The sequence below is a fragment of the Moschus berezovskii genome, chromosome 2, assembly GCF_049115385.1.
Source record: "Moschus berezovskii isolate FMDL1 chromosome 2, NW_MosBer_1.0, whole genome shotgun sequence".
Taxonomy (NCBI): domain Eukaryota; kingdom Metazoa; phylum Chordata; class Mammalia; order Artiodactyla; family Moschidae; genus Moschus; species Moschus berezovskii.
Window position 1 is genome coordinate 30,965,606 of NC_142461.1, and position 13,780 is coordinate 30,979,385.

Below are 13,780 nucleotides of genomic sequence, written 5' to 3' on the forward strand. Positions count from 1 at the left end.
GATTTAAGCCATTGAGTTTTTTTTTTAACTTAAAAAAAAAAAACACTTTATTTTTTATTGGGGTATAGCCAATTAACAATGTTGTGTTAGTTTCAGGTGAACAGTGAAGGGACTCAGCCATACATACACATGTATCCATTCTCCCCCAAACTCCTCTCCCATCCAGGCTGCTATATAACATTGAGCAGGGTTCCATGTGCTATACAGTAGGCCCTTGTTTGTTACGCATTTTATAAGGCAATGCAGAAGGCAATGGCAAGCCACTCCAGTACTCTTGCCTAGAAAACCCCATGGATGGAGGAGCTTGGTGGGCTGCAGTCCGTGGGGTCGCTAAGGGTCGGACACGACTGAGCGAGTTCACTTTCACTTTTCACTTTCACACACTGGAGAAGGAAATGGCAACCCACTCCAGTGTTCTTGCCTGGAGAATCCCAGGGAAGGGGGAGCCTGGTGGGCTTCCGTCTATGGGGTCACACAGAGTCGGACACGACTGAAGTGACTTAGCAGCAGTATGCACATGTCCGTCTCAGACTCCCTAACTATTCTGTCCCCTTGGCAACCATAAGTCTATGAGTCTCTTTCTGTTTTGTAAGTAAGTTAATGTGTATAATTTCTTTTTAAATTTCACATATAAGGGACACCATAATATATTTTTATTTATCTTTATGACTTACTTCACTCAATGTGACAATCTCTAGGTCCATCCATGTTGTTGCAATTGTAACCCATTAATGTTTGAGATGGTTTGTTATGCAGCCCAAGCTAACTGATACAGTGCCACTATATGATCATGCCTCAAATGAATGAGAGATGATAAAGCAGATGCTGTGGTTTTGCAGGGAGTTATCCCCACTTACTTTCTTGGCGCCTCCTTTTCTGGTGAAGAGTGCAATATGTGACCCCAGATTGGAGACTGCTGGCTGGGTGTGGTGGGGGACCAGGATATGGCCTGGCCTCATTAACACCATGCTCGACCCAGCTGAGCCAACTGAGCTGTCTCTGTCCTCCTGGAAACTTTCACCACCCACTGTCTCCCAGACTAGAGCACCCCACCCAAAAGTCTTCCCTGAGAAACAAAAATGCATGTGAGCACGTAGTGGAAATGCCAGGCAGTGCTGCTTGACAGATGCGTGCTTGCCAGCACTCCATGTTGGGGTTTCACGAGGGCAGAAATGCCACACTGGAGTCACAGGTGCCAGAAAGTCCTCACTCCTGGCTACAACAATCTTCCATGAGGCTCTCTCTAGAAAGAGAAGCTCCATTTACTCCAGAAAATCATTCTCACCTTCCCAGCCCCTCTCCAGGAAAAGGTTCTTACTCATGTTAATTTATTTATTTTCAACTGAAGGATAATTGCGTTCCAATATTGTGTTGGTTTCTGCCATACATCAACATGAATCAGCCATAAATATACATATATCTCCTTCTTCTTGAACCTCCCTCCCACCCTTTCCTCCTCCTTTAGGTTGTTACAAAGCCCTGGTTTGAGTTCCCTGGGTCATACAGCACATTCCCAGTGGCTATCTATTTTACATAAGGTAGTGCATATATTTCCATTGCTGCTCTTTTCATGTTACAATTTTAATATCTTTAATTCCAAGCCATAACAGGTACCGATTTCACTAGCACTTAATATTTTATAGAAAAATACCTGTTCATTTGAACATGTCAGCCAAACTCTCTAATCTTTTTACCAGTATGTCAAGATAGTGTTGGTTGCTCAATCATGTCCAACTCTTTGCGACCCCGTGGACTGGAGCCTGCCAGGCTCCTCTGTCCATGACATTTTCCAGACAAGAATACTGGAATGGATTGCTATTTCCTTCTCCAGGGAATCATCCCAACCCGGGGATCGAACCCTGCTCTCCTGCATTGCAGGCCGATTCTTTACCATCGGAGTCACCAAGGAAGACCATGTCAAGGTAAAGATAGAACTAGCAATCATGTTCTCGGATTTGTCATTCTGACATGGTTTTATTCACTGTTGCATATTCCAGTTACTTCTACCTTTGTTTCTCACAGGATCTTTAGCTCTTGGGCTCCTAAACGAAATGGGATATACCAAAGAGTGAGTTTGGCAACTGTTCCAGGACCCACCTTCTCTGCCCTCATGTGCCCATGTGTCACTACACTTGTCTTCAATGCTTCAATCTGAGACACTCTGGTTGCCGTTTGATGAGCTTGCCAACTGCCACAGCTTTCCCTCCTAGTTTTGGTCTCTGTTCATTCATCCATCTGAGTTTAGCATTGCCCCATTAGTAGTTGATAAACCCCTGCTCTTGCATTTAATCTAGTCTCTTGGTTGAATTTCCACCATGAGAGATCTCTGCTTTAACTCAGAGGCCAGAACATTTTTTTCTTTTAAGGGCCAGATAATAAACATTTCAGGCTTCCCATGCCATTTATGGTCTCTGTCACATATCATTCTCTTTTTTGACCATTTAAAAATGTAAACACCATGCTTTGCTTGAGGGCTATACATAAACAGGTGCAAGTTGAGTTTGACCTTTGGGCAATGGCTTGTCAATACATCCTTTTAATCAAAGTTTTCTATTTTTAGATAGATACACAAGCATCCCTGGAAATCATAAGTGAGTAACTAACAACTCAGTGTGAATTTGACTATTCTTCTTTTGAATTCCATCTGGATGGAACCATGTCTTGAATAAGGAAGGAGGGAGTTGGGGCTACTGCAGGCCAATCTGGCTGTGCAGTGAAGAGGAAGAATGGAAATCCTGGGCGGCTTGGGCAAATAGAGAAAAGAAAGGGTGCTGAGTCAATGTGTTCTACCTTGTGTTAATATAGTGGGATGACACTCTACATGAAAACTGGTAAGACATGGGTATTGGTCCAAAGGAAAGGACATCAGGCAGTCTTTATCAAGGATTAGAGGTTCCTCTCAGACCAGGCATGAATGCTTTAACTGCTGGATCTTACAGAGGTTCAGACTCAACTCGGGGATAGGGCTGGGAGGTGAGAAGGAGTGTGCGTTATGAGGTCTCCTCTGCAAGGAGGAAACTGTCTGGCTCCCAACTTATTATGACTACAATTCTTGCATTATTGGCCATGAGAGAAATAATACAGAAATGGGAATCTCAGGATCTGAAAGGAACTCACCAGTGCAGTCCCTTCATTATATAAATAAGGATACTGAGTCCAGGGAGGGGAAGCACAAGGTCACAATAGGGAAAAGATGCTGAAGAGAGAAAGAGTAGGGAGAAAGCAGGTAGGCAGAGGCAGGTATGAAAAAGCTAGATAAGAAAGTTGTCATTTGTGATTTATGGTCACCCAAGAATGGGGAAGTAAAATCAGAAAAAGCAAAGTTGTCCACTGCTTGATTTCTATCACTGCTGAGAAGTAATTGTTTCAGAAAAACAAATAGAAGTTGTAAATAAAAGACATTGCTATCACTGCCATTACTGGTCACATTTTTCAATCTACTTGTGTTAACTTACTTGACATTGTTGCCTACTCTGTGAGAAAGGCAGGATACAGCTCTTTGATTTTTATTGACGCTACAACATCATATATTCTGTGACATTCCCAAGTCACACAGCAGAAAGGTTCTGACTCCAGGTCTCTTGTAAGATTAATAATTTCTTTCAAGGAGGGGAAACAATCCCTGTTGGGTAAGTGTAACTCTTTTAGATCAGTAGGTCGCTTGTTTCAGTGAAATTCATAGATTTTTACTGAATGGAGATGCTGGATTACAAGTGAAGGTAGGCATATGCAGAGCACTCATGATAAAAACATCTGGCTAAGGCTTTGCCACAACCAACTGTATGATCTTTCACATGTAATTCCTGTCACTATAAAATAAAGAGTCTTGACCAAATGATGACTGTGATGCCATCCAGCCCTGCCATCCTGAGATTATGATGGCAAGTAGACTTCTTCTCCCTCAGTTGGTGAATGGATGTGAGCTCACAGAGAGGCAATTCACAGAAGACCTCAGGTGGAGTTATCTTGCTAAGGTACGTCAGAACACAGAATAGTCTCATCCTCCCTGAAGCTGCAGTGAGTGACCAGAGTGAACCAGTGGATCTTCTCAACCCAGGAATCAAACTGGGCTCTCCTGCATTGCAGGTGGATTCTTAACCAAATAGGCTATCAGGTAAAACTATAGCTTTGACTATATGGACTTTTGTCAACAAAGTGATGTCTCTGCTTTTTAATAAGCTGTCTAGGTTTGTCATAGCTTTCCTTCCCAGGAGCAAGTGTCTTTTAATTTCATGGCTATTGTCACTGTTGGTAATGATTTTGGAGCAATCCCATCTGCTACTTTTAGAAATTTACACTGGCACCACTTCCTTGAAGAGCAGTTGACAATATCTATCAAAAGTATAAGCACGAATCCTTCTGACCCAGCGATTTATCATTCAGGAATTTATCTGACAGTATGCAACATACATATCATGGTGCTCATTGTTGTATTACTTGTAATAGCAAATGACTGAAGATGATCTAAATGTTCCTTAATAAGTGACTAGTTAGCCAAATGACTGTTCAATAGCATTCTCTGGAGCTGTAAATTAAATGAGAAATGTTTTAACGGGGATGATTTATAAAATGGATTATTAAATAAAAAAGTAAAATGCAAAGTAAAGAAGTGCTCAGAAAAATCCACTGCAATGGAATGATATCAGAGAGACTCAGGAACCAACTGAAAGAGCTCTCAGTGGCTAAAACCAAAACAATGTTTAACAAAATAGGACAGCATCAGATTATGTCTGCCCGAATTGTGTCCCTTCCACTTTCATGTGTTAGAGACCTAACCCTGAATATAACTTTGGAAATAGGGTCTTTAGGGAGCGACTATGGTTAATGAGGTCATAAGAGTAGGGCTCTGATCTAATAGGATTAGTGTCCTTATAAGAAGAGACATGAGATAATTCACGCTCTCTCTGTCGTGAGGACCCAGTGAGAAATTAGATGTCTACTAGCCAAGAAGTGAGCTCTCATCAGAAACAAAATCAACCAAGTTTAATCTTGAACTTCCAGCCTGCAAAGCTGTGAAAAAATAAATTTCTGTTGTTTAAGCTACCAGTTTATGGTATTTTATTACGGCAGCCTGAGCAGGCTAATACAAGTTATAACACAACATATAATATAAATATCCATGGGTTCATACTGCTATAAATAAATGACTGAATAAATAAGTTGAGAGACAGTGACACATCTCCTGTGCAAAATTCCAAATTTATGCAGATACTTTGCCTTCCAAAACCCTAAAATTTATATGGAACCACAAAAGACTCCTATTGCTAACACAATCTTGAGAAAAGGAACAAAACTGAAGGTATCATGCTTCCTGATTTCAGAAATCAAAATAGCATGATACTGGCACAAAACAGACACACAGACCAACGGAATAGACTAGAGAACCCAGAAATAAACCCACACACTTAAAACTAATTATTCTACAACAAAGGAGGCAAGAATATGCTGCTGTTGTTGTTGTTCAGTCACCCAGATGTCCGATTCTTTGAGACCCCATGGACTGCAGCACTCCAGGCTTCCCTGCCACTCACCATCTCCCAAAGTTTGCCGAAGTTCATGTCCATTGCATCGGTGATGCCATCCAGACATCTCACCCTCTGACATCCTCTTCTCCTTCTGTCATGAATCTTACCAAGCATCAGGGAATTTTTCATTGAGTTGGCTGTTCACATTAGATGACCAAAATACTGGAGCTTCAGCTTCAGCATCAGTCCTTCCAACGAGTATGCAGGGTTGATTTCCCTTAAGATTGACTTGTTTGATCTCCTCGCCATCCAAGGGACTTTCAGGAGTCTTCTCCAGCACCACAGTTAAAAGGTATCAACTCTTTGGCACTTTACCTTCTTTACAGTCCAGCTCTCACAACCGTACATGACCACTGGGAAGATCATAGCCTTGACTATATGGACCTTCGTGGCAAAGTAATATCTCTGCTTTTCAGCACACTGTCTAGGTTTGTCATAGCTTTCCTGCCAAGAAGAAATCATCTTCTGATTTCATGGCTGCAGTCACAGTCTACAGTGATTTTCAAGCCCAGAAAGAAGAAATCCGTCACTACTTCCACTTTTCCCCTTCTATTTGCCATGAAGAAATGGGGCTGGATGCCACGATCTTAGTTTTTTAATATTCAATTTTAATATTTTCAATATTCAGTTTTTTTAATATTCAGTTTTCACTCTCCTCTTTCACCTTCATCAAGAGGCTCTTTAGTTCCTCCTCCCTTTCTTCCATTAGAGTGGTATCATTTGCATATCTGAAGTGGTTGATGTTTCTCCCACCTGTCTTGATTCAGGCTTTCTATGATGTGCTCAGCATGTAGGTTAAACAAAAAGGTAACAGCAGACAGTCCTGTTGTACTCTTTTCTCAGTCTTCAACCAATCAATTGTTCCATACGGGGTTCTAATTGTTGCTTCTTGACCCACAAACAGGTTTCTCAGGAGACAGGTAAGATAGTCTGCTATTCCCATCTCTTTAAGAATGTTCCACAGTTTGTTATGATCTACACAGTTAAAGGCTTTAGTGTTGTCAAACAGAGGTAGTTTTTCTGGAATTCCCCTGCTTTCTCTATGATCCAGTGAATGTTGGCAATTTGATCTCTGGTTCCTCTTCCTTTTCTCAACCCAGCTTGGACATCTGAAAGTTATTGGTTTGCATAATGCTGAAGCCTAGCAAGCAAGATTTTTTTTAAAGTATGACCTTACTAGCATGGGAGATGAGTGCAATTGCCTGATGGTTAGAACGTTCTTTCATACTACCCTTCTTGGGAATTGGCAAGAATATACAATGGAGAAAATACAGCCTCTTTAACAAGGGGTGCTGGGAAAACTGGACAGCTACAAGGAAACAATGACATTAGAATATTCTCTAATATCATAAAACTATATATAAAAATAAAACCAAAATGGATTAAAGACTTAAATGTAAGACTGGAAACCATGAAACTCCTTGAAGAAAACATAGGCAGAACACTCTTTGATATCAATTGCAACAATATTTTCTTTGATCAGTCACCAAAGGCAAAAGAAATAAAAACAAAAATAAACAAATGGGGACTAAACTTTTGCAAAGCAAAGGAACTATCAACAATGCAAAAAGACAGCCTATAGAATGGAAGAAAATAATTTGTAAATAGTGTGATGGAAGAGGAGTGAATATCCAAAATATAGAAAGAGCTCATGCAACTCAATGTCAAAAAAAATAAAATATAACCCAAACGACACAATCAAAGTCTGGGCCTCACCTGTTTTGAAGCTTCCTCACACTCCTGACCCCAGGAAGTGATGCTACAAGAGCGCCAAATGGAAACAGGGATTTGGGTGTAGGTAAAGAAAACACCCCAAACCTTGCCCAACCCTTAACCTAGAGCTCTGAGAGGCACTGAGAAAGTTTCATGAGCCTCATTTGTTTGTTATTTTAGACATGCATGAATATTTTTATTCTTTATGCACAAATATTCCTTTTGTTGAATGAGTTTTCTGACATTTTCTTACTAACATTGGAAAATCAAGTTCAAGTAGAACTTTCAGACTCTTCAGAGGACCTTGCAACAACACTTTGGCTTGTAGTGAACTGGCCCTCAGTTCACCTTAGTCCCTGGTCACCAAATTATTACCTTTCTGTTTTCTGCTCAGGCACCTTTCCAGCAGACACCCAAGTTCACAGTTCCAAGCTCTGTTCCTGCTCCTAGAAGTAGCTTCCCCTTGGCTAACCACTGAGTTAGAGGTATGCTCTTCCTTTGGGAAGGGAATCCTGGGGTCCTGTGCCCCTAGAACTTGGTCTAGAAGGTGGAGCAACAGCTCTGGGTGGGCAAGATTCCATGACTTGGAGATTCTCATCGAAGTCTGGGGAGAGGTGCAACCAGAGGAGGGCTTAGAGTGGTGCCTCTAAAGTATGGGGCTCAGAACAGCACTTCTCTTGTCTGCTGTTATAAGCTATATTGTTTGCCTCCCAGATCCATTCTAAATTGGCTGAAGCTCTCATCCCCAACATGACTGTATTTGACATAGGTCTTTCAAGTAGGTAATTAAGGTTAAATGAGGTCTTTGGGTGGGACTCTGATCTTATGGGACTAGTGTCCTTATAAGAAAAGCAAGAGATACCAAATTTCCACCAAATTTCCCTTTTGTGTGTGTGTATGTCGAGTGAAAAGGTTGGCTTGAAGCTCAACATTCAGAAAACAAAGATCATGGCATCTGGTCCCATCACTTCATGGGAAATAGATGGGGAAACAGTGGAAACAGTGTCAGACTTTATTTTTTGGGGCTCCAAAATCACTGCAGATGCTGATTGCAGCCATGAAATTAAAAGATGCTTGCTCCTTGGAAGGAAACTTATGACCAACCTTGATAGTATATTAAAAAGCAGAGACATTACCTTGCCAACCAAGGTCCGTCTAGTCAAGGCAATGGTTTTTCCCGTGGTCATGTATGGATGTGAGAGTTGGACTGTGAAGAAGGCTGATCGCTGAAGAATTGATGCTTTTGAACTGTGGTGTTGGAGAAGACTCTTGAGAGTCCCTTGTACTGCAAGGAGATCCAGCCAGTTCATTCTAGGGGAGATCAATCCTGGGTGTTCATTGGAAGGACTGATGCTAAAGCTGAAACTCCAATACTTTGGCCACCTCATGCGACGAGTTGACTCACTGGAAAAGACTCTGATGCTGGGAAAGGTTGGGGGCGGGAGGAGAAGGGGACGACCGAGAATGAGATGGCTGGATGGCATCACCAACTCTGTGGACATGAGTTTGAGTGAACTCCGGGAGTCGGTGATGGACACGGAGGCCTGGTGTGCTGTGATTCATGGGGTCGCAGAGAGTCGGACATGACTGAGTGACTGAACTGAACTGAACTGATGTCATTAACTCTGTGTGTCTGTCCATCTGTCCCTCTCTGCATGTTCACAGAAGAAAGGCCATGTGAGTACACAGTGAAAAATGTGGCCATCTACAAGTCAAGGAGAGAGTTTTCACCAGAACTCAACTCTGCTGGCATCTTTATCCTGTACTTCCCATCTCCAGAGCTATGAGAGAAGAAAATGTTGTTTAAGTCACCCTGAGTATACTCATTCACCTGGGAATGAGAACAGTCCCGTGCATTCAAAGCATTTCTGGGGAGATTGGGCCCCATGAGGCACTGTTCCTCCATTATATTCATTTAGCAAATATGTGTTGAATTGCCACTTGTGCCATGATTGTGCTAGGCAGTGCAACAAGACAGAAAAGGTCACTGCTCTCAATGGACCTACTCCCAGTGGGGTCACTGGGTGGTGGTGTCAGAATGGCCCCTTAAACCCTAAAGAAATGGATAAGCAGCACACTTCTGGAAAAGCTCTCTGGCCCAAGGATCTCTGTTTCACTCCGTATGTTCCTCATCTCAGTGGGTGACCCAAGAAGAGGAGGGTCCCTCCGTTGCCTTGGTGAGCATCTATCCCCTGACACCTCTGGCAGCTGGGGGAGGAGGGGTGTAATAAACCCTTCCAGCATCAGAGCTCAGCTGGGCCCCAGATGTGGCTCTGGGGAGCTGGCTTGGATCAGGAGGTCAATGAGAGGTGAGCTCAAGCAGGCTCTCTGAATACTGGATTTGTACAGAACGGTCAGGTCAATGCAATGACTGCAGAGTTTCATCCCCTGCTTCTCAGAAAGTCACTAGACTAGAAATTTCCCAGCTACTTAATCTACCTGCAATTAGTCTCAATATTTACCACCCTAAGAAAAGTGTCTTAACATTTTCTTGTTTTTTCCTCTCCTTTTGCCCCACATACTGTGTACTCCCTCTCCAAGCAGACCTTGGTTCTAACTTCTCAGGCTCAGCTCAGCATTCCACAAATGGCATTACTCAGAATCCAGATTTCAGGTAATATGTGATTCTCCACGCCTGGAAATAAAGCCAATCGGATTAGCATTGATCACCTAAATTTTAAAAGAAGGGAGGGGGTGCTTATTTTCTCAAGAAGAAATTTTCTTTGTTTCTCCCATTTCATCTCTTCATTGTCAGCTCTTTTCAAAGCTACTAAAGCACAGGTTGGCCCCATACTGGAGCATACCTGTGGGCTTTAGAAATTAGGGGGAAAAGAGCCTGAAACTCTAACTGGCAACTTCCCAGTAAGAATGAAAGAATCCCATGTTCATTTCATACCTTGACCATGAGACTAGCTTTCAAAAGGCTCTGGATATTACTTTGAAGTTCTCTTGTTGTCTCTGGAAATTTTAAGCAAGATAAGTTCCAAATTCAAATGACTTGGAAAAAAAGAACAACTTCAATATACTAAAAGAAGGGCCAAATCTCAAATTTTTACAGACAGTTTTAACTCTGGAGGGGTGAGCAGTATCCTCTGGTTCATAACGGTATGGTCAGTCACTCATGGTTTTTGTTTTTTTTTTTGGCCAACAGCATGTGGGATGTTGGTTCCACACTAGGGATCAAACCCCTGCACCCCCTGCAGTGGAACCAGAGTCCTAATGGCTGGACCAGCAGGGAAGTCCCAGTTGTGCTCGTTTTTATTGTCTGTCTGTCTTCCTCAATTCTTGGGGTTTATTATGTTAGAGGCACCTTTAAGCACTAAGAGAATCAGTGTGGAGGGATTGCTTTGGAAATGGAAGAGATCAGAGGGAGCTGATACATCAATTTCCTAGACAGAAAAGACCTCTTCTGCTTTGCACAGGAGACTTTCACACATCTGTGTCTATCACCATTTCCCCCATTTAGGCCCAATCTTGGGGACCTGCAAAGTCTGCCTGTCACATATTCTTGGATACTCAAGCTTTTAGCCTTGACTCCTCAGTGGCTCTCATCCAATAACCCCACCTGAAAACTTTATTCCCATCCAGTCCCCAGATCTAAAATTAGTCCCCTTCCCAAGTGTTCATCAGCCTGGTCTTCCCGGCTCTTTGCTCCTTCATTCACTGGGTTGTTTTCCTGGCTAACAATGCAAGAACAAGGCAGAAGAACCAGTCACACCAAATAGGCTTCTGTGCTTCTCCAGACCCCCAAGGAGCCCATGGCCTGGCAAAGGTGTCCAGTGACCAGGAGATATTATTACTATAATATTGCCATATCCTAACTTAGCTAAGGGATCCTGATCCTGTGCCCCCTTTCCAGCCCTTAACAACTCCTGAGATTTTGCCTCCTCGCAGAGCCTCACAGAAGAACCAAAGGGAAAATGAGTGTGGGACTTGCATTGTATAAACAGTTCATCTTCAAAATACATGGCGTATATCATTGTGGGTTATCTACTCTATCAGTGGAATTGGATGTGTGCTACAGGTACCAGCTAAGTAGGAAACATAGACAGAAAATAGAAAAGTTCATTTTTAATTTTGCAAATGAAATATCTAAGCAGAAAAAACTATTTTTATTTCAGCAAAGCTGGTAATTCTTATCTTTTTATATTTGGTGTTTATTTTGAACATTACATCAGTTTATTTTTCATACCTACAGTTTATTAGTGTCTTACTCTGTTCCTAAATATTGTGAAAACAGCATAGGGTCAGAGGTCACTGCACAGGAGATTCAAGAACTTATATGTCTTAGCTGGTTCCATGACCTCGGTCAAACTATGTAACTTCTCTGGACCTTAGGTTTTTTCATGAGGCAAACAAAAATTGATCTCAATGTTTAAAATCCTTCTTAGCTTTAAAAGCCCCTGGTGCTATAACTTGACAGTAATTTATGTTCCTATACACAAACTAGCTGAGGTTTAAAAGTTATAATCAACTGATTACTGCCATGATGGCAGTAACCCTTGGAAGCCATAGTTGCTTATATAGAGGAGATGATGCTTTGGCATGTGCTTTTAATGGCTGCTCCCTGGGGACATGGCACATGACTCTGTGTGTTGAAGCGGGATGGAAAATACACTCTTCATGAGACAAAGGACTCTTTAGGGTCTGGATGCTCAGTGCAAACTGAAAAACCAGAAGACACTGCCACGTTTCAGTGAAAGATCCTGATGGAAAACAGATGCTGGGCCCACAGTTGCACAATTCCTGGTGATGCCCAGCTCTGGCTCAGCTCACAGCTCTGCTCTGTCAGTAATTGAGAAAATGGAAAGACCTTGCCTGGCCTCATTTCCAGATCCAGTACTACCCATGCCCCAGGGGAACCCGGATTGGAACCTGCCTGGGTAGTGACCTCTTGGGGAATGTAGTAAATCCTACTCAGTTGGTAATCTTTAAGGAGCCTTAAGGCTTTGGTGTCTTGTGACTCGAAACCTGGGGTCTTAGGGATTGGAGGTTGATGTTCAGGGAATTAACCACAGCCCTATACGAAACCCCCCAATGTCTCTCAGCCAGCAGCTCTGCCTGGGCTGAGAAAGACAGGCCATCGAAAGTTGATGCAGGCAACAGCAAAAGAAAAGTAACTTCACAGTACTGACAGTCTATCTGTGGTTGGGGGCGGGGGTAAACCATATGATGCTTCTGCAGAGATAATCCAAGAAGGCTTCTTAGAGGAAGTTGGAGCCTGGGAGTGTTTTAAAGAAGGGGGAGAAAGGCAGCTTGGCAAACTTGATATTAAAAAGGAGGCTCTCCACAGGCAAAACCAAGCTGATTAGCTTCCTGAATACTAGAAGTTGTGAACTCTGTGTACCCTCTCTGTGGGTGGTCTGTGCTATTGTGCAAATTACCTATGGACCCCGAGAAAATTGTGGTCTGTTTTGCCCAGGTTGGGGCACTGTTGCTGCTGCCATTAGCCTGGGCAGGAGGCAGCCAAAGCCTGATAAGGAGTCGAGGCAGAAGTGAAGGGGGAAGAGTGGTGATGGGCTTGGAGGACAGGGGCAGGCAGGTCAGGCCAGGCACACAAGGTGTCCTGAAGCCTCGAATGTCCACCCATTGGCCTTTCTTCATTTTTCTCTTCCCTCACAGGGCCCTGCAGTACAAGCCCTTTCCCGCCAGATGTTTTGAATCTCCTTCCCTGTCTTAATTGAAGGCAGCTTTTCTTTCTGCTGAGTGGGAAGGGGAGAAATACGCCCCATAGCCCTTTCCTCTCCTCTCCTTCCTCTCGGGTGGAGAAGCTCTTCATTTCTAAGCAAAAGGTGGGGTTAGATGGTTCACCCAGCCCTTTCCCAGCAGAAATCAAGTCTCTCAAGGGAGCCAGCCCCTTTTCCCGGTAGGAGGCAGGTGGTCCTCACCATAATCCCCCCAACCCCCCTTCCCTACAGACACTTACCTCAGTAAGATAGCAGCAAACCCCATCCATAAGGCGAAGTACTTTCCAGCAGTCAGTGGGAGAAAGAAGTCTCTTTGCCCCACATCAGATATTTATCTCTAGAGAGAACTATAACCAGTTTGAAAAATTACTCACTTTTCTCTCCAAGTAGCCCTGGGACCCATGAGCTTAGAAATAACCATAGTTCAACACCAATTATTCCTGAAGGTGAAATCTTCTCAAAATTTATCAATGGGCATGTATGGTCATCTGCCAGCCCTGGTGCTTTTGCCGATCACGTTTGATATGCTGTGATTCTGGGAATCATAAGGCAAAGGGGAAGGATCCATATAGAGCATTGTAGAGCAGCATCCTTTCCTTTAATCAGTAATCTACATTTTTCAGACCACCCAAGCCTGAGGATAAAAATAAGATCCCAAGAGTAAACATAGAACTTCTCCTGGAAACTACACTTTTGTTCTGTAAAAGTTTAAGCTCCCTCTCAAATTGTTTCCTGGGTTTCTATCTTGGTATCTCATCAGTAGCCTCGGAGTAGAGGATATTGGTGCTCTGCAAGCCAGTCCTCTGGGCCACTATGTGATATCTGGTGCTGTCATCTATTTCCACCCTGGCTCAC